This window comes from Sturnus vulgaris, chromosome 3 (assembly GCF_052056855.1).
Source record: "Sturnus vulgaris isolate bStuVul1 chromosome 3, bStuVul1.hap1, whole genome shotgun sequence".
In the NCBI taxonomy this organism is placed as follows: Eukaryota; Metazoa; Chordata; class Aves; order Passeriformes; family Sturnidae; genus Sturnus; species Sturnus vulgaris.
This window is the reverse complement of record NC_142245.1, coordinates 61281770-61304632: the sequence shown is the minus strand read 5'-3', so window position 1 is coordinate 61304632 and position 22863 is coordinate 61281770. Positions and strand designations below refer to the sequence as shown.

Sequence of the window (22863 nt, the reverse complement as noted above, 5' to 3'; positions counted from 1 at the left end):
AGTAATAAAAACTAGAACATAATTTTTGATCTTTTGAAGGAAGGAGACAAAGAAAAAGATGTTAAAAGTGTAAAGTTTTACACACTGATATTCTATACATTTCATGATCTGCCCTGGAATGGTAGTTCTCTCTTTTCATTTGCTACAGACTGCCTTATAAAATAAACAACTTTAAATGTAGGATTTTGATCTAACAAAAGTCTATATGAGCATTATAATATATATATATACACATATATATATTATAATGTACTCTATATGAGTTCATTGTTTATTTCCCCTCTTTCCCCTTAACTAAAGTTGAACTAGATTGAAGTTTGCTTTCTAAATTGCCTTTTTTTCTTTTTTAACCATTCAGTGTTTTGGAGGAGTTGCTTTAAAACCCCACTCTGCACAGGCCAGGTGTAATCTTGGAGGAAAGGACAGTAAGTATTTCAGTTTTAAACTGGTGGAATCGTTGTGAAATTTATACTGGTGCTTTTCTTCCTATAGTGTCTAATTTTCCACTAAATATCTAAGATACATGTGGCACTATTTAAAGACCCATACATTTTATTTGCATTGCATGAAGCTTCTAATAATACTACTAAGATAATACTGAGAAGTCAATCATACAAGATGGACACTGATTAACAAACTAGTAAAATGAGGTATGAGGTATGAGGTACAGATGAGCAAACTGAGGAGTTAAGTGATGTCATAATTATATGAGACACCATTCTAATAATCTATAAAGAGCCCAAATACTGTGTTATAATCTAGTGTAACTTAAGCTTTTTCTTCAGTGGAACTATTCACATTATTTTGATAAGCAACGTGCACAAGTGTATTCAGGCCAAGGACTACAGTGGTGGTTCTGTGAAGCAGACATCCTAATTAACGCTGGACAAAAACAACTTCAACAAACAAGAGCAGTCTTCTTTAACTGCATGATACAAGTCAGATAGCACAGAGAACAAACTGAACCCCAGGTAATTTTCATTTAATTAAACAGTGGAAGGAGAGTAGCAAAGCCATGTAAATACATGACATAATCAACTATGCTGAGCTAGGCTAAGCACAGGGATAGCACACACTGCTAGGAATATCAGACCCTGCCCTAAGGAAAATACAGGTCAGTCCTCATTTACACTTAGCAAAGCAGCAGGGTCAGTGGCAATCAGGGTAAGGGCATGAGCTGGAAAGGAAGAACCTTTTCTCTGTCTGAGACAGCAGCCCTCCCCCAATGATATCTGAAAGAGATGAATCTACACAGCAGGAGGAGCAGCAGCAGCAAAGCCTCACAGTGGTATCAGGGGACAGCTTCGGCAGCTGACCCGATTTGCATTCAAAGCAAAAGCATCTGAGTTCCTTCATGCAGACACTGCTCTGCCAGAAGCAGCACCACATGGCTCCCTGTGAATTCCTCACCTCTGTTTTTGCACATCCAGGGCAGGTGATGTCAACCCTTACCTTTGTGTCCAGGTGAACCTCATGACTCATGAGGAAAGGGATAAAGGTGCTAATGCAGCACAGGGTCATTAAAAAAATACCCTATGAACAAATTGTCTTTCAGGATTAAAACTGCATTATTCTAGTTCTAAGAGAATGTCAGAAAGAGATAAGAAAAGGTCAACATTTCTTAAGGTAACAGTACATTAAGTCTACTTCACTTTGGAGTCCTGAAGTACTTTAAAAATACTAATGAATTTAAGTCTTGCTTGGTAGTTCTGTCAAGTCAGTACTGCTGTCATTTTGCATAAGTGAAAACAAAGGTAGAAGGACTCCAGGAATGTAATTTTCTGCCAGTCTCAGGGCTACCTTGAAGATTTTCAATGCGTCTTGAAAATGTTAGCTATAAAAACAAATGCACCATCAGTCACAGAATTCTGGCACTTGAAATTTATTTGCAATACAGCTGGTAACTAAATCTATGAAGGCATATTGAGAACTAATTCTCGTTGAAATTGTAGACTGAATGCAATTTGCATGTGGTACTTCATAACTGAAGGTGAAATTTGTTGCAGAAGAGGAATTTTAGAAGGTTAAATGTATTATTGCTTGTGTTTCTGTAACTGGTAATTCCTGTGCCAGACTCTTTAAAACACAGAGAGAAGACAAGAGTCTGATGGAATCATACATATCAGCTGGGAAAAAAAGTAAAAGAAATAATAAAGTAGTGCTAGTGAGCATATATCAGACAGGTGCTGGTCAGAATGTCCAGAAGTGACCTGAGCACACTTTTCAGCCAAGTGCTGAATCTCTGGCTTGTGAATTGTGAATCAAGTACAAAATACTTCACTTGGGATTCAGTGCTTAAGAAAGCGTAGAAGTCTGATTGCAAGGAAATTATGCTTTTTCACTCACTTGAAAGAATCAGAGAGTCTATCTTGTCACGAGAGAAACCAAACACCACAGCAATCATCTCTTGAAAGCTTCAAATGCTAATTTGTTTTCATTAACAGTACTTCAGTGATATGAGAATTCAACCAAAATTACGTGTGATGTGACGGTTTCATGTTAATAGGTATTTAAGTGAAAGGTAAGACATTAATCAAAGATTAGAGAAATGTATGCTAAATTATTGTGATATATGTATAACTGAAAATATGTATTGAAAGGGCAAGAGACGTCTCTCTTAGATGAACAAAAATGAAAACATAGAACAAGGCGAAGTCAAGGTAAAATATTTTTGAAGATGTGCTGAATGACTGCTTTTATTTTCTCTCTTTGCATTTTTCTTCTCCCTGTGGGAAAGAAGCAATTTGTCTGGAACAAATTGGAATTCATAATTTTATTCTATAAATGGAAGATCCGAAGGAAAGTTAGTCAGGGTAGTCTTGATAGCTGCTAGGACAAAAATTATCATCCAGGTTAGAACTATTTACAAGTCCTTCATAATAAGTCCCAAGCTTGCAAATGTAGCTCTGATGGACAGTAACATTGAAACCTGAAGTTCAGTTTATATAGAAGTGGGATTTTTTAGGAGCTGTGAATAAAGAAATCAGCTGATACAACTTGAGGAGTAATTTTGGACATATCCTGTAGTGCCTTTGGCTGTTTTTGTACTGGGAGAGATCTGAGTTAAATTATTATTCTGTGGAGTCAAGTCCTTTCACTGAAAAGGAGATGAGTGGCAGCCACGGCCTCGTGTCCCACTAATCCCTGCAGAGCAGTGTGGACTACTGAGGGCTGCAAAAGCACCCCAAAGCAAAACAGAACATCTTGAAACTTGTTCTCTCTTGTATAAGAGAAAGATCATCTTTGGATCACAGAGCTTTAAAAATAGTTTCAACCTACTTCTGCCTTTCTTAGCTCTCCAGTCTTATGACACAGGCTGTTGTGGCCCAGGGCTATGTCGCTCTGGAAAGAGAAGACTCTTGCCTGAACGTTCCCTGTAGACTGGGAAGTGCTGGGTCTTAAGAAGAGAGATGAGCTGGACAGACGTGAAGCAAAAGTCCTCATCTTGCAGCCAGCTCCCATACCCCAGTGCCAGCATCTGAAACAACCTCCCTTTTCAAAACTGGTTCTTTCCGTGAAAACATATGGGCCCTCCCCAGTCTTCTGTCAGGTCTCCTTCCTAACAAAGCTGTTACCTGAGTAGAAACCATCTGGTTACCTGCTTATCCCTGTGGGGGAACTGGCTGAGTCTGAAGCCATCTTAGCAAGCTCATGGCAGGTGGAAAATTGAGTCCCTACTTCCACCTCCAGGAAATACCTCAAAACCCCAAAGATTCAGTGTCACAGCTAAATGCATGGGGTATTTTCAATGCTTTCTAAATTCCATTGTTAAATTCATGAAGCCTCTTCAAGCAAATTAATAGTTGCTACTTTGTTTACCAGGCATGGGAGGACTGAGAGCCTGCAGTGACACACTGGGTTATGTCGATCTCATTAGCATTTCATTAGTCCTCTACTTCTTCTCATTAAAATCTCAACCTCATGTAATTTCTCTGGCTCTCTCCACCGATAAGAAAGAAGGCTCAGATGCAGAGTTAATGGTGTCAGGCTTTTCCCCTGTTTCCGAGGTATGCTTGCTACAGGCACTTGCTGAGCCCTGTCAAGCTGATATTTTTAATAATACAATATGTTCTTATTAGTCCTCATGCCTGTGAATCACATTGAGCTGAAAGAAATTTCCAGCAGTTGTAGGCTCCATGCGCAGCATGGTGTAACTTCCCTAGCAACGGGGATCTGATGTGACATGGCTTTGTGCAAAATGTAAGCCTCAAAAACCTTCACTGACCTTTTGAAACTTTCGACTTGTGGGATGACAACTATAAGGCTGTGTTGGCTCTTGAGGGTCCCATCCTGCTCATGCAGGTCAAGGGGAGGTCTGCCCTCCAATTCAGCTGGCAGGGAGGTCAGGCACTGCCTACCAGGACATGGCAGTTGTTCTGATTTTTGGAAGGATACAAGAATCCCCCATTCTCCTGATGTCCATCACACCCCCAGAGAAAGATATTAAAATGTGAATCACCAGTCTCATACAGGCAGTAAAATTCATCTGCTGGCTGTTGCAGTGTGAGAAATAACTACAGCCCCCTTAAAAAAAAGGCACATCAATAAAGGGAAGAATAACTTTTCCACAGAAAGAAAAGAGGTGCCATGAAGGAAGCAGTATTCTTGCCTTCTGTATGATGCTTTCTTAGTATCTGGCAGTTCTAAGCAAAAAATTTTAAAAGCAAGAATATTTTTGATTCCTTTGGGAGCAATGCACAACATACACTAAGACTAGATTTGAGGGTGAAAATTAAAAGGACTTTACTGGGCCTGATAATTAATAGGAGATAATTAATAAGGAGATAATTAATTTTCTTCATAGTAGCTCATATGGCACTACAGTTTAGATTTTTGACCAAGACAGTACTGATAACTCATTAATGTTATAGCTTTTGCTGATCAGTGTTTGCACAGTGTAAAGGCCTTTTCTCACTCTGCCCCCAGTGAATAGATGAGGGGTATGCAACGGGGCAGGAGGTGACCCAAGCTAACAGAGGCAAACTAACTAAAGAATATTCCACACCATATAACGTCATGCACTAAAAGAAGGAAAATAAAAGCAATGAAAGAAGGAAAAAGAGAGGTTTTAGCAGTGTTACTCACCCTTTATTTGGGAACTGGCTGAGCATCACACTGCCCACAGGAGGTGCTGATTGATTCCCTCTGCGTAATTTCTTTTGGTTTTCTTCTCTCTTCTTCCACTTGTTCTTCACTTGTTAAACTTTTGTTTGCTTGTTTGTTTTATCTTGACACCCAAATTGTCTTGTTTTTATTCTTCTTTTTTCTCTTCCCCTCTTTCACTGAGATGGGGGGGAGTGAGCTGGGGGCTCTGTGGTGTTTAGCTGACCACTAAAGTTAACCAACAACAAAGCCTTAGAGAACCCTTTGCAGGTTTTCTACTGTTGGTAAACATTTCTTATGGCTTATGAACTTGCTGACTGATCAGCTGGCTTACAAATATCTTGACTGATTTTTCTGTAAGGAAGGACGCTAAGCTATTTTCTGAGCATTTTAACACAGTGTAGTTTTGTTTTAAACAGCAGGTTTTGTGAAGAAAGATGACTTCAGACTTGTTCTCTGGGTAAGAGTCTATGTATTCCATACCAGGAATAATTTGTGGAGTTAGCATAACATAATTTCTTGTTGAAGCTCTCAGAGGGGTATGCTTTTTAGCCTTTAAAAAGCCATTTACAAGTGAATACTTGATTACAGGTTATTTGTCTTACCTCTTATTTTGATGATCACATGCTTGCAGCCTCCACAGTGAGTATTTCAAATGGGAATTATCTGGAACAGACACTGTTTATATCTTGTGAGGACAGATTTTGGTACAAAAAGATACGGATCTTTAGTAGGGCTTTAAAGTGCTTCCAGAATAACATTAAGGGGGAAAAAAAGGCAAGCTCCTCTGCTCATGGTTGTAAATAATCGTAAAAAGGTAGTTATTTATATTACTCAGCAGGGAGTAATATCATAAATGTGTACAAGTTTAAAAGACAGGAAATTACGAGAGAATAATGACAACATCAAACAATTAAACATCCATCTCCACTTGTGTTTGTTTTCTTTGGTCTGCTACAAATGAGTTGGAGGTAGATGAGGAATACAGAGAGATCAAAATTGGTTCAAGATGTTATCATTTAGAAAATGGTAAACATAATTTCTCTAAGTTTCTGGTGGTTATCCCATCAATCTTTATAAGAAGGTCATTTTCCCCCAAGTGAGTAATATTTTAATTCACAGACTGCAACTGATTACATATTCCTGTATAAATAAAAGGCACTTCGCACTAAAAGGCAGAGATGAAAATACCCACATGACAGCCTCTAACAAAGGAGCATGAGAAGCCATAAGCATAACAAATTTCTATTTGCTGATTGTGGTAACTGAAGGGTAGTTGGAACTCTTCTATATAAATATTTCAGTGTCTGTATGTGTGCATACAGACATTTAAAATAAAAGCTCTTTGTGGACTCATAACTGTACAAAAGCAATCCTGTGACCTCAAGTACAACAGTGTAGACATTGATAAACTGCTATTCTCTAGAGCTAACCACACTGCCATTTCTTTAGTTAAAAAATAGCTTGTCAAATTAATGTCAGCTGATTTTTAATTCCATAACACGTACAACATTAATAGCTATTGTGGCTCTATCTATTTGTTGAATGACACAGTCAAATCCCTTCTTGTGCAAGATGTTTGTTCCTTACATGGAGTTCTCTCATCTGCTTCACTCAATCTATCTGCCTGGTCCCAAACCCACTGAAGTAATTGAAAATAATTCTTTTAACTTCAGTGGGATTCAAAACAAGCCTTGAGCAAGTAATTGTCTGCAAATGGTTTATCATCTGACCCACAAAATTTCAGTATACAGCTTAATGGAGTATTTAATAAAAAAAAAAACAAAACACCATTGCAATGCAAAGCTAGGAAAATTTATTGTTAACTGACTGGGTTTTATCTGAAGACAAAAAACCAAAATCAAGATTTGAAAAACATTGCCTCTTTTGGTTGATAACTAAGCTTAAAAATAATTTCCCTCTCAGATCTATGCCAGAAATATAGTAAGCTTAATCAGAAAATCCAGAAATACTCATTGACATAAATCTTTTAATATGGCATAATTTTCATTACTCTCTTCAATGATCTATTAAGGTGCATTGCCTAAAGAACTTATGTGTTAGAAAAAAACTGAAATATGATGCTTAAACACCTTCCATTCTATTTTGCAGGGTTTCTATATTAGGTTTCCTATCAACAGAAGCCAGTTGTATCAAAGGGGCCACTGACAGGGTCTGTGCTTGCCTTCCAGCAGGGCAGGGAGGCTGAGCTGGTGACACTGGTGCTACTCCCTCTCCCCAATTTTCTCCACGTGCAGGGCACATCAGGCTGTAGGTCCTGGTGCCTTGTGCTCCCAGGTGCATTCCAGGTCAGAAGCAGCCATATAGGGTCACCATCTGCTTTCTGCTAGCCACAAGCCTTTGATAAATGAAGCATTTGATGTAGATATCGTTCTTGTTGGCTAAAAATGTAGGAAGTTCTGTCTCCAGAGGCACTTCTGGGCAGCATTCTGAAGCTCTGGGCACTTGCAGGGCTTAGTGGGAAGTGGGTTATGAGTTGTAAGTACTGTGTGTTGGTTTCCAGCCTCTGCCTACATCCCACTTGTAGCAATTATATCCAAATCAGTCTGTAAAACCGAAGAACGAGTCCTGATTTCAAAGCATGGGAATTTGCCACGTTCGAAGCTGTTCTTTCTCTCTGTCTGCTCTGTTTGATAAGTGTAATTGTTCTTTAGTGAAGCTGCTGCAAATCACAAAAACACAAAGCTGTGTCTAGGCTTGACTGTTAATGAAGCCAGTTCATTGACTTCTGGTGGTACACAGCGTTCCTGAATGCAATTAATTTATATGAACAGTACAAGGGGTTTTGTTCTTTAATTTTTTTCTGTTGTTTTATGAAAAGCTAATGTGATAGAATAGATGAGACTAGTGCTAGCTCAAGGAAGAATACTTCAATTTCTGAGTATTTTAGGTCATCAGCACAGACATGATGTAGGCTTTAATAAATGGAAGAAGTTAGGGTCCATTTAAAATTCTTTGTCAGTTCCCACATCTAAAATAGTTGCTCAATTTAAAACTAGCTGCTTTTTTTTTCTTTTAGGATATAGGAGTTAATAATACTCACCAAGGCTCATGTTCTAGCTCTACTGAACAGGAAAGATGGTCCATTTAACTGGAGCTCACATACTCAACTAGGGCAGCTTCTGGGAATTGGTTTCCATCTAAGGGCAGCAACATGAGAGTGATGAAGGCATAATTAAGATGTAGCACAGATTCCACTTAAGCAGAGTATCTATTCAGATAGTGTAACCACCACAGCTGATGCTTCAACATGTGTGAACACTAAGCTTTAGTCTATGTTGCCCAATAAAGTTTTACATTTGCCCAGAATAAGAATTTGCTAAAGAAAGGATGACTTAATTTTTTTCCCAGTTTTTTTATTTTTTTTAATCCTCATTTTTTTATATATTAAGCCTTTACAGATTCTGGTTAAACAATCTCAAGATTTGGTACAATTGCAGGTTTTAGAAAAATAAACCTTTGGCTAAAATGGAAACAGTGCAATGTTTATATCATTATAGTAAATTAAGGCACCTGAGTTCAGTGTCAAGGGCAGGACAGAGAACTCTCTCTGAACTAAGCTGTGAGAAAAAAAAGAGACTTTATCACCTTTGAAAGTGGAGGCAGACAATTCAAAAGTGCAAGAATGTCATGGAGTTATTAATGAAGAAAATCATAGGCGCCTAAGCCCAGCTAGAACTTAATCTGGGCACTGCTGTGCAGATAAAGTGCCAAGAGACAAAGTTCAGTGGTGGAACCAGCAGTGCTAACAGCTGAACTCAATGATCTTGAAGGTCACTTCCAACCTAAAAAATTCTATGAATCTATGATTTCACTGCAATTGAGGATGAAGGACACTCACTTGTGTGAGACTTGTTTTTATTTTGTTAATGTTCTTCAAATCAACATGTGTAAAGAAACTACAGCAAATGCTGCTGTGAGGCATTGCACACTTCCACTGCTGCACTGCAGGAAGTTACTTCTGCTCTGTGAACCAAATTGCTCTGCAGTGCTCCCTTCAAGCAGTCACTGACAGATGTCTCACTAAAAGGGGAGGGATTTATTCGGTCCCTTCACTTAGGGATGCACACACGATCCTTGTAGGCTCTGGGGTCTGGATGGAGGCCTTTTATCTCCATCTGCTCAGCCAGCAGCCTTGGACCATCATGGCTGGCATGGGAATCTTCCTGCTGTGAGCCCTGCTCCAAATTGTGCAAGTCCACCTGCAGGCACAGGTGGACTGCTCCTGTGGGAGCAGAACCTGCATGAAAAATACCTCACCAAAGGTATTATTATATTATTATATATTATATTATTATATACTCTGTGAAAATCTCCTTGGGCCTGAAAAAGAGGGATGAAATAATTTCACTGTGTCTCTTCCCCGTGGAGGTCTCCAGCATGATCCAGGGCCAACAGAGATTTCAGAAAAGCATTGCAGCAAATGCAGCTCCCTTCTACTTTCCCTCAAGAGTCATAAATCCCAGGCTGCAACCTCACCTGGACAGTTTTCAGCACAATAAGTATTTTACTTGGAGAATTCTCATAGGGAATTCTTCCTTTCTTGAGGTGTTCCACAACAGAATAAAATAATTATCTAGAAAATTCCAATTTTTTTTTCTTTCCTCAGGCATTTCTTCAGAGATTTGAAGTCTAATGAGCTTCATCTCATTGAGCAATTTTTCAGCTAAGGTGGGCAAAACAGTGGAAAGCAACGAAAAGGTGACCTATGCTGACTTATAATGTGCCTACCAGATAATTTCAAATAGAGTGTAGAAGGTAATGCTGATTCCGAGTTTTCTGACAGATAAAATGAGTGAACTAATGAAAATAGCATAGAAAAACAAATATATGTCCAAAAGAAAGAGGGACTGTAAGGGAGATGGAAGGTTCATAAAACAGATGGAATTATCTTTCATGCTAGTGGTTTTAAAATGTTTTTCTTACTACTAATGGAATACAAAATTCTTTAGAAAATAATTTAAGAATTAAGGATGCAAAAAATATTATAAAAACAACACCTACATGTTTATATAGAAAATCTGAGGGTTTTTTATTTTTGTTAAAGAGTGCAATGTAGTTGTGGTAAAAAGGCATTTAACAGCTTCTCATGAAATATGTTGCAACATTGCAAATATCTCAACCCCCAATACTATGTTTCTTCTTAAATTTATTTCTTCTAAGATTTATTCCTATTTAATCAGTACTCATTTGCCCATGAGCTTCAACATGAGAAGATGAGACCCCAGGAAGAACACATGAAAATATTGAGTGTACCCATCAAGTTTAAGTCAGGCAAATCTCTGATAAATGGGAGGATAAAATTTATCAGCATTGCAGTCATCTTTGCAAGCCTTGTATGCATCTTTTACCTCCTGTTTTTCTCAGGATGATCACAGGGCTTTAATTCTCAAGACTACCATCTCAAAAATCAAATCATGAGTACCACATAGTCTAAGAGAAACTGTCAGCAGTGTCTTCATTCAAAATGAACCACTTTAAGACATTTAAGAAAGTCCACATTTGAGATTAAAAACTTTGGATTCTAGTGCTTATCTGCAACAAAATAAATTGCAATTTGAAAATGTGGTAGAGAAGCCTTGGCAGAGGAAAAGGAGTTACAGCAGTACCCATGCACAGCTCAGACAGAAGGCAGCATCAGTGCCAGGGGCAGTATGAAGAGAGTAGGCAGAGGAGATGTAAAACCAGATATGAAGAACTTTATGTATTTTTAAAACTTAGATGGAAAAATCTTCTTCTTAGATTAAAATGTCTTTGGAAAAAAGGTTATTAAGTGTGGGAAAGAGTTACTGAAGCAGCTTCAGTGAGAGAGGAAAAGGAAAGAACATCCCTCCTGTCCTGCTCAGCCCGACACTTCCCTGTAACCTTGATAAACCAAGGTTTACCAGTGGGGTCCCCTTTCTCATCATTTTATATTTATACCTATATTTTTATCACTGAATTTTAGCAATAATCATCATCTGGTATTTTTTTTCCCCAGTGACAGCACAGTCACACCTTTTTTAAGCTCTCAGAAAAATGAGAAATAAAAATACCAGTAATGCAGCTGCACTTATTATCTAGTAAGTGTTTGTGCTCCTCTTAATTTATAGTAGCTACCCTTGAGGACTTTTTAATAGCCATCATTATCTTTATGTGCACAGTTAACTTTATTAGTTACAGAGAATCACTTTGCAGGAAAAAATAAGTAATGAATAAATGATGGCATTTTCGTTACAAACACTGTATTGTTTTGGAGATTATAAAGTGTGGATCCTGATGGATTTTTTTCTAAACGAATTTCACCTTTTTTTTCCTTTCCCATTCCTGCAAACCACTGTAGGTTATTTAGTAGCCAGAAGCATCCTGTTAAATACATTGCTTTCCTAAACGAGGAAAACAGGCTGCTTTGATTTTTTTTTACCAGCTTTAAAGAAAAAGCAGAAAAAACTTCTCCACTATAATCCACCTACAATACAATTTTCATGCCTTTACCCACATAGGGAATGGCTGCAAAGACATTTGGTGCTCTTCTGCCAAAAGGAACAATGAGGAGGGGATTCCCCACCTCCCTCTGGCACATGTGCGTGCTTACAGGTGGGAAGTGGTGAGTCTGCAGGAAGGAAGCACCAACGAGGAGCTCAGGAACAGTGCCCCTGGCACATGGTGGCATCCTGACAGTCATTTCACCTGATTTCACATTGGAGCATTTTATTTTTATTTTCCTTTGTTGAAAGTTACGTATAAATTAACCTAAAAATGAGTGACATAATAACTGAAGAAAATGTTTTCTGTAATAAATGCTGAGTTTAAATGATTTCTTTAAAGAGCTTAGCTGAGTTTAAATTATATCTTTAAAGAGCTTAGCTTGAATCTGCAATGCCAGCTGTGATACAAGTCAGTAGAAGCAATGAGAATTCTAAAATGGATCACTTGGTATAGTCAAGGGAGTAGGCAGAGTGTAGATATTACTGTCCTCCCATTCCTTGGCTCACTCTTTGTTAGAATAGCTGGTGTCTGGTTTGGAGAGGCTCGACTAAGTATGATGAAGAATAAAAAATCAATATTAAAATAGCAGACACTATTTAATTCCTGGGAACACTGAGCATAAGGCTCTTGGAGAATTACCATTCTGCTGCAGACTGCTCAAGCATACTTTTCATTTTATTTTGTAATATTTGCAGGCTTAAATAAATGTTTGACGTCTTTGTCTCTTGGCATATATATGAGAAACAGTTTGCCTACCTGAATGAGGTCAGTTCACTCTTCCTCTTAAATATGTAAAATATAGAAGAACTGCAGATGCAGACCAGACAAAATAGCTATAAATCAGTATGAACTCACTAATACAAAGAACAGAGCCCTTACATTAACTGATAAAAATAATCTTCACTCAGCAAATGTCACTCCTTGGCCCCATTTAATATTTTCCCAGTCTGCCAATACTCCAGCTTCCATGCTGGGGAATGCTCTACTGGTTGCTACTTTTCCATGCTGGCTGCTCTGAGCTGGGGAATACAGACTTATATGGAGATAAGCACACCATACATATTACCACACACATTTGCCTGATTAAATGGGTTACTTAAATGACTATAGACACAGACTTCTTGCACCTGTTTACACTGGAAGAGCTTTTTTGCCTTTGCACATTGGAGATCTACAGCAATACCATGTGCTTAGCCAGAGGAGCCATACTGAAGTGTAGCTTGGGGAGGCTGCTGATTTCCCCAGAGTTCTGATCCCTGTCCATTGCTTCCATGGAGACTTGCCAAGCTGGTGACCCAACTGTGCAGTCTTATGAGAGTCATAAGAAAGAAAACTGGACCCAGCACAATAAGAATCCAGGTAAAGCTGGAATAAAACCATTGAGGACAGTATAATCTAAAAACTAATACTTAGATGGAAAGCAACATTCTGTGTTGCATGATTCTACAATAAAAGAGGACTGAGATGTGACAGTGACTCCAGTGGGTTAAGGAAACACTATTAGATATTATGGAAAGCATGTTATCACAGGATCATGGCTTCAATTCCTGACATGATACTTACTAGGCTAAATGCACTCATAATGAGTTTGATGCCCCATAATCCTGGTTAAAACTTCACCACAGAACAAAGCCTGTGGGCATCTAGGGCAGTGTAAATATTGAGATTGCTTCAAAATAAATTTTCTAGTGCTGGAGTTCTTGACACCTCTAGAGTAGCACCAGACAAGAGTGACACCAACAGTGACAGAGCCCACAGAGGGTTCTCTGTCCTTGGTGACCAGTGACACTGCGCTCATTATATGTTCTCTGGTGCGTGACATGGTACAGTGGCTTGCATGCACATAGCTGTGGATATGCTTGAAGGAAATCATGATCCTGTCGTTGATATAATAGACAAGGTGAATAAATGTTGCAAATCATTTGTCCACCACTATTGTAGAGCCATGAAAATAACAGTGAATTTTTGCTGACCTAAAACCCTTATACTTTGCTTCAGCAATTCTCACAATATTATTAAAGACAAGAAGGCATTTCCTTTATAGCAAGTACATAATAGAGGGGTCATATTTTCATTTTCAAGTCTCTCTGAGACAAACATTTCCTTGTCTTCTCCCCTAAGAAAAATTCCTGACTATATGGTCTATAAACCCCACTTAGCCTAGCACTGTGCACAGCATTTTACCTGTGCATGTCTCCTGGGCTAAGCTGCATGTGCTATCAGCTAAATTGAAATCTTTGGCAATGTGCCCACTTACATCATGAAGGCCAGTCCTCTACAGAAAAGTATGTGCAACTCAAAAGTAGCCCAAAGTATAGATGAGGAAATGCCTGAAACTGCTTCTTCCAAAACATTTTTAAGCATAAGTATGCTCACAGATACTGCAAAGTTAAAATCATAAGCCAGAGCTATAAAAGAAACATGCAGTCTAAAATACTATAATTTTGATGTTGCTCTCAAAAAATTACAGACCAAAATAACCTCTCATAGGTATGCTCATTTTGTTCCTCTTTCCTCTTCACTCCGATTTGTTTTAATAATTATGCTTTGTTTTGACATTTTGAATCATTTCCATGACATTCAGCATATTATCTGATCAGTGTTACAAGCTGTCACTGAAAATGTGCTGTGCAGTGAAGTTGGATCTGAGGTGACAAGCAACTGAGCTTTGTTTTTTTTTACCTATAAACTTCAGTTTCATGAAAACCTCATTTCTCACTGCATAAAGCTCTTGACAACAGATTGCTGCAGTGAATATTTGGCAAATCTTTGAATTTTCCCGTGGCCTGTAATGGTTACATAAGAATGTGTTAGTCAGACCCAGTTTTTACTTTCCACTAAACATCCAAGATCACCACTGGCTTTTCCTATCAGTTTTCAATTTGGAAATGTAAAGTGCAGAAGTGTTTGCCCATCCTTTTCTCATGTAATGAGCACCTGGATGCCTTCCTGGGGTTTTAGCACTAACAGTGTATATATTTTTTCTCTTGAGATACAAGGCTTGATGGAAAGCTTGTTCAAATGAATGAAGGTTTACTACTTCCAGAGGGCTTTAGATCAGACTGAAATAGCATTTGGGTAGCTGTGAGGCAGCTATCACTCTTTGATCATGAATCTGTCAATTAAGAGTTGTTTTTTTTCATATTTGGCCAGCATGCAGAATTGCTACAAGATAGTGTATTCACTTTTACTGTTATTTTGGGGTTTCTTGGGGGATCTATTGTCCATACTGCATTGTGTGGATGTTGTGCAGCTAGAAATCCTGAAAACCACTAGCACATGGGCTTTATTCCATGCCCCTCACCACTTTTATCTCAGGTACCTTTTTGAAAGATCAGTTTAAATTTGCAATGGTGACGCTTAATAGAAAAAGAATATGGATGGACAGGAGTTTTCACAGCTGTAAAATTTGCATTTACAGTCTGTCAGTTTGATTATTCTTATCTCATTTTTATAACTCTCATCTGTTTTGTTAACAATATAATGTATGTCTTTCTGGGAGTTCTGCATCTTATTGACATTTCCCTTTTCATTTACAAAAAGAACCCCTCAACGTTTCCTTGAAGCATTTCATGAAGTTTATTCATTTACCTTTATTATTGAGCAAACGAACTGGGGTCCATTTTCTATGTAATTACTGTGATTGAAGTCTATTTCTTTTCAATTTTTCTATTTCTATTCCAAGATGAGCCTTTCCCAGTACAGCTGTTGTTCCTTCAGACTAAGAGATTTGACTACCCAATTTTTTTTATCATGTGTCATTCTTCTGTCAACCTGTCAGCTTATCATTCTTCAATCTACCTGTCATTTTATAAAAGCAGACACTTGGTTTTGGACAGCTCATAATGAAAGAGCCGATTAAAAAATACAATGTCAACAGACAGAAAACTCTTTTTCTGATGTTTTCAGGATTAAAGTAGAAGACAGAAAACCTGTCTTGAATCCAAAGGAAAGCAAGACCAAACAAAATCCTAGGGAAAAGAATTTTTTTGATATTCAGTGGACTTTGGAGGAATGTGAGGGACCAATGTTGATGCATGTGTCTCTCAGATGAAGACTTTCTTAGCTAATTTCCACAAACCCAGACTGCCAGTGTTTTGTCAGGATTTTATTAATTTTCCAAATAAAATAATCAGATACATTTTTTGTAAAACATCTTAACTCTTTAGTACTAAAATGTGAACAACAACAGATGCAGAATGCCTATAATGTTAACTTTCAGGTTATTTCTCTGAGAAGCCTACAGATCTCAAATAAAGATGATTAAAAGAAAAGAAATGGTAACTTGCAATGAAATTCCTTTTTGTAGAGATGTCTTCCAAAACTCAACCTCTGCCCTCATTTCCCAGTTTGCAAGAGATTTAAGATGCTAGAAGGGTCAGCACGGCCTGTTTTGCTGCAGTGCTGCAGACAAGATGAAATTCAGCTGTTCAAGAAGCAGATTTTTCTAACAAGCTCAAAGCACGGTATTTTGGCTCCTAGAGCTCAACAGCTGGCTGCAGCTGGCATGAGGGACCTGGAGGGTTGCAGAGGGGACTGTCCTCCCTCCTCTTTTCCTGTGTTCTGCCACAAGCAGCAGGAGCAGCTCCACAGTCGGTGCCAGAAGGGCACAGTCGGTGAGGTCTGGACTGCCACAGGGGTGGACACCTTCCCCACATCCAGCTAATGCTGATGCTGAGCCAAACAGATGGACCTTAGAGTTTTGTGTACAGGTTTCTGCAATTACGTGAATATCATCATTTCCAGGTTCTGATAAGATTTTTCTTTTCAGTGTCCAGATCCCTGCATCTGTTTGCTTTTGATCTGTTCTTCGTAGCATAAGGGGACTTCTTAGTGGAAGTGCTTGTGGATCAAATTGTTTTCCTACTGTAGACATGTAACCTCACAGTGGTTTGATGAAAAAAAAACTTGCTGTAACAAAAGTCTCTTGACTGAGTCTTTTATTTCATGACAGTTAAATTAAAAATCCAAAGTGTCAGTGGGGCAGGAGCAAAATGAGAGGAGAGAAATATGAAAGAACTTTTTAAAAATACTGTGGAACATCGCACCACCCTGCAGGGGTAACTCAGGAAACACAAGCAGCATGTTTATCCAAACAATACCATAATTTTGGTCTTTCCTAAATGGGAAAAAGATTTGCCCATTGTTCATCAGGCATTCTCCTGAAATTGATACAGCCAAGCATCCCATGAGCAATGCCTACTTGAGGTAGAGTAGATGGGTGGTGAAGGAGACCACACCCATCATCCATAGGACAGCTGGAAGTGAGGGTCTCCTGGGCCCAATTGTCCTCACTTTCCCCCTTCTATATGTCAGTTACTTCATCTCATTGCCTTTGACTCTAAGTGTAGGAATATATTCAAGTATTATATGAAACACCTCTCCTAAGACTTTTTTTTAAAGCAGCACAACCAGCTTGGTGTGATACTTGGATAAATGTGATACATGAATGTCACCCTTGTGAAATAAAAAGGAAAAAACGAATTAGTAATTCACATAAAATATATACTCAAAAGATTATCATGGAAACTGAGTTTATTTTAAGAACAGAATTTGCTTGTGATCTTCCTGAGTTATTATTAGGTCTAGCCACAGAGATAAAATGCAGTTCAGAAGTGGTGTAATTGGGTACATACGAGTAGTTACACAGTCAATAGCTGCAAACCTACATCAGTTTTCTTAGTAAGCCAGAGTAATTAGGGCAATTAAGTAAGAAATTTATTTATGAAAATGGGACCCAAATGGTTTTTCCTAGCAGATATTGAAAGCGAGATTGTAAATGAGAAGGAAAAGATTCAGGCTCTATTCATATCTAATTATAATGTGGTTTTGCTAAATTGTTTTAGTTTTTGATTTCTTTTACCTGAGACAGGATAATTTGGGGATGAATGAGATAGCTAATGCTTTCCATAATCAAAATAAATGTGATCAATATAAAGAATGTATTAATCATTCAGGTGAAATCACAAAATCTGGTCCTAGTCTTTCACACAGTTTACCTTATATCCCCAAGTTTATGTCAAGGCTGGACTAAAGCTGTACGCTGGAAATTTTTCAGTCAGGGCACTTGTATTGGTATTCAATTAGTACAACAAATGTACTAATAAATGTACACAGCTCTTTCTGGTGCAGAGTACTGACTCATTGCAATTTTTCTTCTTTTTTTCCATGTTCCAAAGAGTTTTAATTTCTGTTCAATAAGCTCTTTCATAATTGGCAATATCCCTGATTTCCACAGATTTTCTCTCAGAACATCCAGTTGCCCCACACAAGAAGAACAAACATAATTAGGAGAGCAAGCTTCCAATAAAATATATTCTTATGAGCTCAGCAGGACAAAGTAAAAATAAATAAAGCATTCCTCTTCTAACACATTATGGCAAGTAGACGACATTAATTAGATTTTGAGAAGTCAATATATGTGCTAGACACATCAGTCTCTGAGGGTCTTACAGGCTCCTTTTCTCTAGATCTAAAATTAATTAAATAACATATTAAATAATGTTTATTTATTTGTCTTTAGCAATATTATGCAACTTCAGTAATAGTCAGAGTGCATGATGGATCATTCCTGATCACTGAGGATTATTTTTACCTGCTGGTGAATTATCCCTCAATCTCTCACCTCCAAGTTTTCCCTGAGCCTTTTGTAGTTTGTTTCATTGGTCACCAGCAGAATCCAGCCCAATCTCCCTAAGGAACCGTGTAATTTTCTTTCTCACACATTGCATTGGCAGGGTTGAAATCAGTTGAATGAAAAAGTTTGTATTTTTTGGTTTTGAATCTGCTTCTTGCCTGAATTTGTGTGATGGCCCCCAATTCTACTGGAAAAGACAGGTAACAATTTACCTCTATCATTCTTATCCATGGCACTAATAACTTTGCTTCTGTCATGTCATCCTCGAATTTGTACTCCTCTTCTTCTCAAACAACTCAAACATTACTCATGTGGAAAATGTTTATTTCTTGACTGTGCCTGTGGCCTTTCTTCAAATCTCATCTTGTTCTTCCATATCTTTTCAGGGATGAGGCCACCAGAGCTGAAAACTTTACCCATGAGAGAACCATTGATTTGTGCAATGACAGAATTCTTCTTTGTTCTCTGCGTCTTTCCCAGTATTTCCTAATACTGGAGTAACTTTCCAGGCTGCTGCTGGACACCAACCCAATGTTGTCATTGATCAGTTGATCCCAATTACCAGGGTTTTCAGTTCAGAGTCCTTTTGATCCTCCATGAAGTTATACCAACGTGTACAAGACTATTCTGTTTCTTTCCTTTATGGTACATACTGCCTGAGGTCTATTGCACTGGAGCAAGAGACATGGAGATTCTGCAATTGTGTCAATATGAGTGGAAGTTTTTTTATGAAGTGGACATTCTGCCAGAAACTTTCATCTTCACGCTAATACAGAGAAGGAAATCTCATGTTTTCCTCACTATTCTTTGTTATTTTTTTCTTTTTTCTTATCCCCTATAAAACCAGTTTTAATTATACGACTTCTATTCTCATTCCACTTTTACCTGCAATTTAAAGAAATGCAAAAGGAGATAAGGAAATATAATTTGTCTTGTACTACTCAGCCATCAGGACATTTAAAAATGTCAATTTTTCCTCTAAGATACACACGTTAACTTCTTATGAATACATCCTAGAGCAGAATCAGCTGAAAGTATCTATATTGCCAGTTGTAGAAAGGGGAGGTAATGCTCTACCGGGCAGTCGATTTTAGTTTCACCTTCCAAGCTACTTTAAGGCATCTCTTCCCCCTAAAGAAAATTCATATTGCTTAATGCAACTAAAGTCTATTCCTCAGCTGTAGTTGTTAATATAATAATATAATTATAAATATAATCAATATTATAATAAATATATGTAAGCTGATTCAGTGATGGCATTTCTACTTCACAAATTCTGTTAATTTCCCGTGTAGGACTTCATGTAAACAGTTCACTTTTAGAAAGATGTAATGATCACTTTTACTCCTTAATGAATTAAGGCAAGATTTAAATCCTTCAACTTAAACATCTGTTTTATACTAAAATAATGTCCTGGCATGCTTCTCAGAAAAAGAATGGTAGCACCATCACTAATCTCTCTGGGTGGCCTTTTCTAAACAGAACACAATAAGGATATTTGTAAATTATGCAAAGCTAAAGATCTTTAACCCAAATCTTCACTGTACATGGAAGCTCATTATTAAAATACTTAAAAACCAAAGGAAGGTCCACAATGTTTTAAATGTCCTCTACTGGCTGTGGCTATTTCAGATGTCCACCTTCAGCTGAAACATGAAGCAGATTATGTACTTATTTTTGTTTCTATAGTGAGATCCATTCAAAACAAGTTATTACCTCCTGTATCTCTTCAGACCAGCAAATTACAGCTATTGGTCAAAAGAAAAAAAAAAATCAAGTTCTAAAGAGCTTTAGGGGTCAACAGAAATGCCCTGAAATTGAATTCTTCCTTTCAAATGAAACTCAGTGCATTGTTGTGGGCAAACTGGGTCATTTAGTACCAAAGCTCTCACTTAGTCTAATCCTCCCAGCCTGTTTGAAGCCCTGTGAGGAGATAAACTGCCAGAATCCTGGTTCTGGTATTTTCACTGCCAATGGAGCCCTACAGCTTCATTGTATCAAATATAAACAGCATGATCTTTCAGATTACCCAAAATTTAGCAACGATTCATATGAAGGAACAGTACATCTAAGCTAAGCTTTAAACAGGCAAAATAGGATAAATACTGACAAGAAGGAAAACCGGTACAAAAATTTGGCTCTTTCATTATATCCTTTGCTATCAAAACTGTCTGCCTACATGGATAAACCTGTTTTGAAATACCAAAGTTTATATCTTTGACCAATTTCTATGAGTTATATAATGAATAACTTAAATTAAAATCTCACTGACTTTGTTAGTACTTTTAGATTTAGTCTTTCAGAAGGAAACAACTGATTTCTCAGTTATCTAGTTATCTGTTCAAGTTAAAAGGAGCAAACCATATTTCACAACAAGGCAGAAAAATCTTCAACAGCCAGGTGCTGACACGGTGTTGTAAGTGGCCAAAGCAACAGCAGATTAGAATGCAGATTTTCACAGAACCTAGGAAACCAGAGGAAGCCATTGTGCCCTCTACTCTGGCCACCTCAGCATCAAATCTCATTCCATTTCACATGGCCATCATTTCCCCAAACCTCATAATCAGTGTTTATCTTAGGCTCTCTACCTGAGAGGCACTGAAACACCAATATAACTCCAACTTCAGACAAGAGGTGCTTATTAAGCTTCTCGACATTAAATAACATAAACCTCTGGCACCCACAATGCTCTCGTGAGGGTAAACACTACTTTAGCCTACTTGAAATAGTGGAGTTCTGTGTATTTGATATTTCTTTTTCTCAAGGTAGCCTTGCATGCTATTATAGGATCCTGTAGCATGCTTGCTGGGTGTGCAACAGTAAGTTGTCCTTAAATTTCCTGTCCTATAGCTCACACAAAGCCAAGAGCTAAAAGTATGTCCTACAGCAAACCAGTCCATCCTGATTCTTATCCCATGCATTATATAATTTTGCCATCTCAGGTGCCAGTGAAGGCACCTGAGGGACTGATCCATGAGGGGGCTGCTCCTGTATCCATAGAGTCAGTGGAGCCACTGGTGAAGCTCAGTGGAAAAAACCCCACAGTGTTTTACACAGAAACTTGTGAATCATGTAAAGTCATGTTTTCCACTGCAGCTAACTTGTTATAAAACACAATGGCAGCTTTTCATTGCAGTGAGGCTCCCTCTCTGCCTGTGTCACAGACAATGTCACCTTCTAGCATGATAACTGTTTCCAACAATAAGATTCAGAAAAAAACCAGCTTTTAAGCACATTCCAGAATTGATGTGAGGCAAAAATGTCTCCTTCTACATGGCTTTTCCGAGTGATATGCTGATTAGCTGAGCATGGATTTCTTTTAAGTTGGTAAGCTTTATGTTTCCCTCATTCCCAGAATTTGCATTAAATAGATGTGACCAACAGGAGATAAAAAGGGGGGAAACAGTCAGCTTAAGACATCTTCAAATTATGAAAGAAATACTTCACAGACCCATCTGAAGGACAAAGACTAAAAAAGCAACTTTAAAGTTAAATTTCTTTGGGTTTTATTTTTTAAATGGTATAGAAGGAAATACTATCATCTGTAATTCATATACTTTAATTATGAAATATTTCTGACTGCATAATAAGTATCTGCCATGCCTAAATATGCTCAGGGTGTCACTCCACAGTCCTCCCACACATACCATTTCAATTCAAGGCAATAGCTTGGCAAGATTCCTATCATCTCCATTAGGAAAGTGGCTTGCATAAGGATTCAATCACTGGAGTATATTGTGGAAACTCAGTCTCTCTCATATTCCTGGACAGTGAAAGTAAGGATAAATTCCTATTATTTGCACCAAATCTATTATGAAAATAAACAAAGAAAATGCTAGAGGTTATTTTATCCCATGGCTTTCATTTTTAATTTAGCCACACTGATATGAGTTTTGGTACAAGACTCTAGTTTTGAACCCTTTTGTCTGTTTTGCAGAAGGGCTTCATATTTCATAGGTCACAGGATTTTTCTTTTTGGTCTCCTTCTGTCAACCCATACTACAGAGAAGGGCCTAGACACAAATTATTGTGTGGAAAATGCACTGTTCAGGCACCACTGGAGATGGTAAATGAAGTGAAGATGAGGGAAAACAGGAGATGAGAAGACATAAAAATGAGCCTGTTTTTTCCTAAAGTAGGGTTGACAGAAAGTCAATATCATGACTGATTTTTTTTTCTTGTTTCTTCATCTGCAGAGACTGGGGAGATCATAGAATCATGGAACCATTAAGATTGGAAGAGACCTTTGAGACTGAATAAAAGAAGGAAAAGGATAATCCAAGCTTCAAACTTCTTTGCTTGTTTTTGCATAATTTGAGATTTTTTTTTGCATTTGAGATTTTTTAGATTGAATATTTTAATCTGTTCTGCCATTAGGTAAATTGAAAATAGCCAGAAGGTCAGTACTTGTAACACTGCTGGTTTGGGTTTTGTTCCTATCCAACACAGACATAATGAACACTAAAAATCAGGGAGTTCAGTCATTGGTTTTGGCAATGCCCTGAGATAAAGGTCAACATGTCAGCTACAATCATTCATCAGTATGATACACACATGCACACAGATAAGTGTGTCTTATGTTAATAATTACACTCAAACAACAGATTTAGCATAATACAAGGTAAAAAGAAATA

At 37.9% G+C, this 22863-nt stretch overlaps 1 long non-coding RNA gene across 1 annotated transcript in view; it reads left to right on the top strand.

Annotated features, from left to right (window-relative positions):
- Positions 1-22486, top strand: part of LOC148224378 (uncharacterized) — an 81817-nt gene extending 59331 nt beyond the window's left edge. Inside the window, exons 2-3 of the long non-coding RNA XR_015802871.1 lie at positions 359-425; positions 22426-22486. This is a non-coding gene — a long non-coding RNA (uncharacterized LOC148224378). The remainder of the gene's footprint in view (positions 1-358; positions 426-22425) is intronic.
- Positions 22487-22863: the final 377 nt, after the last annotated feature.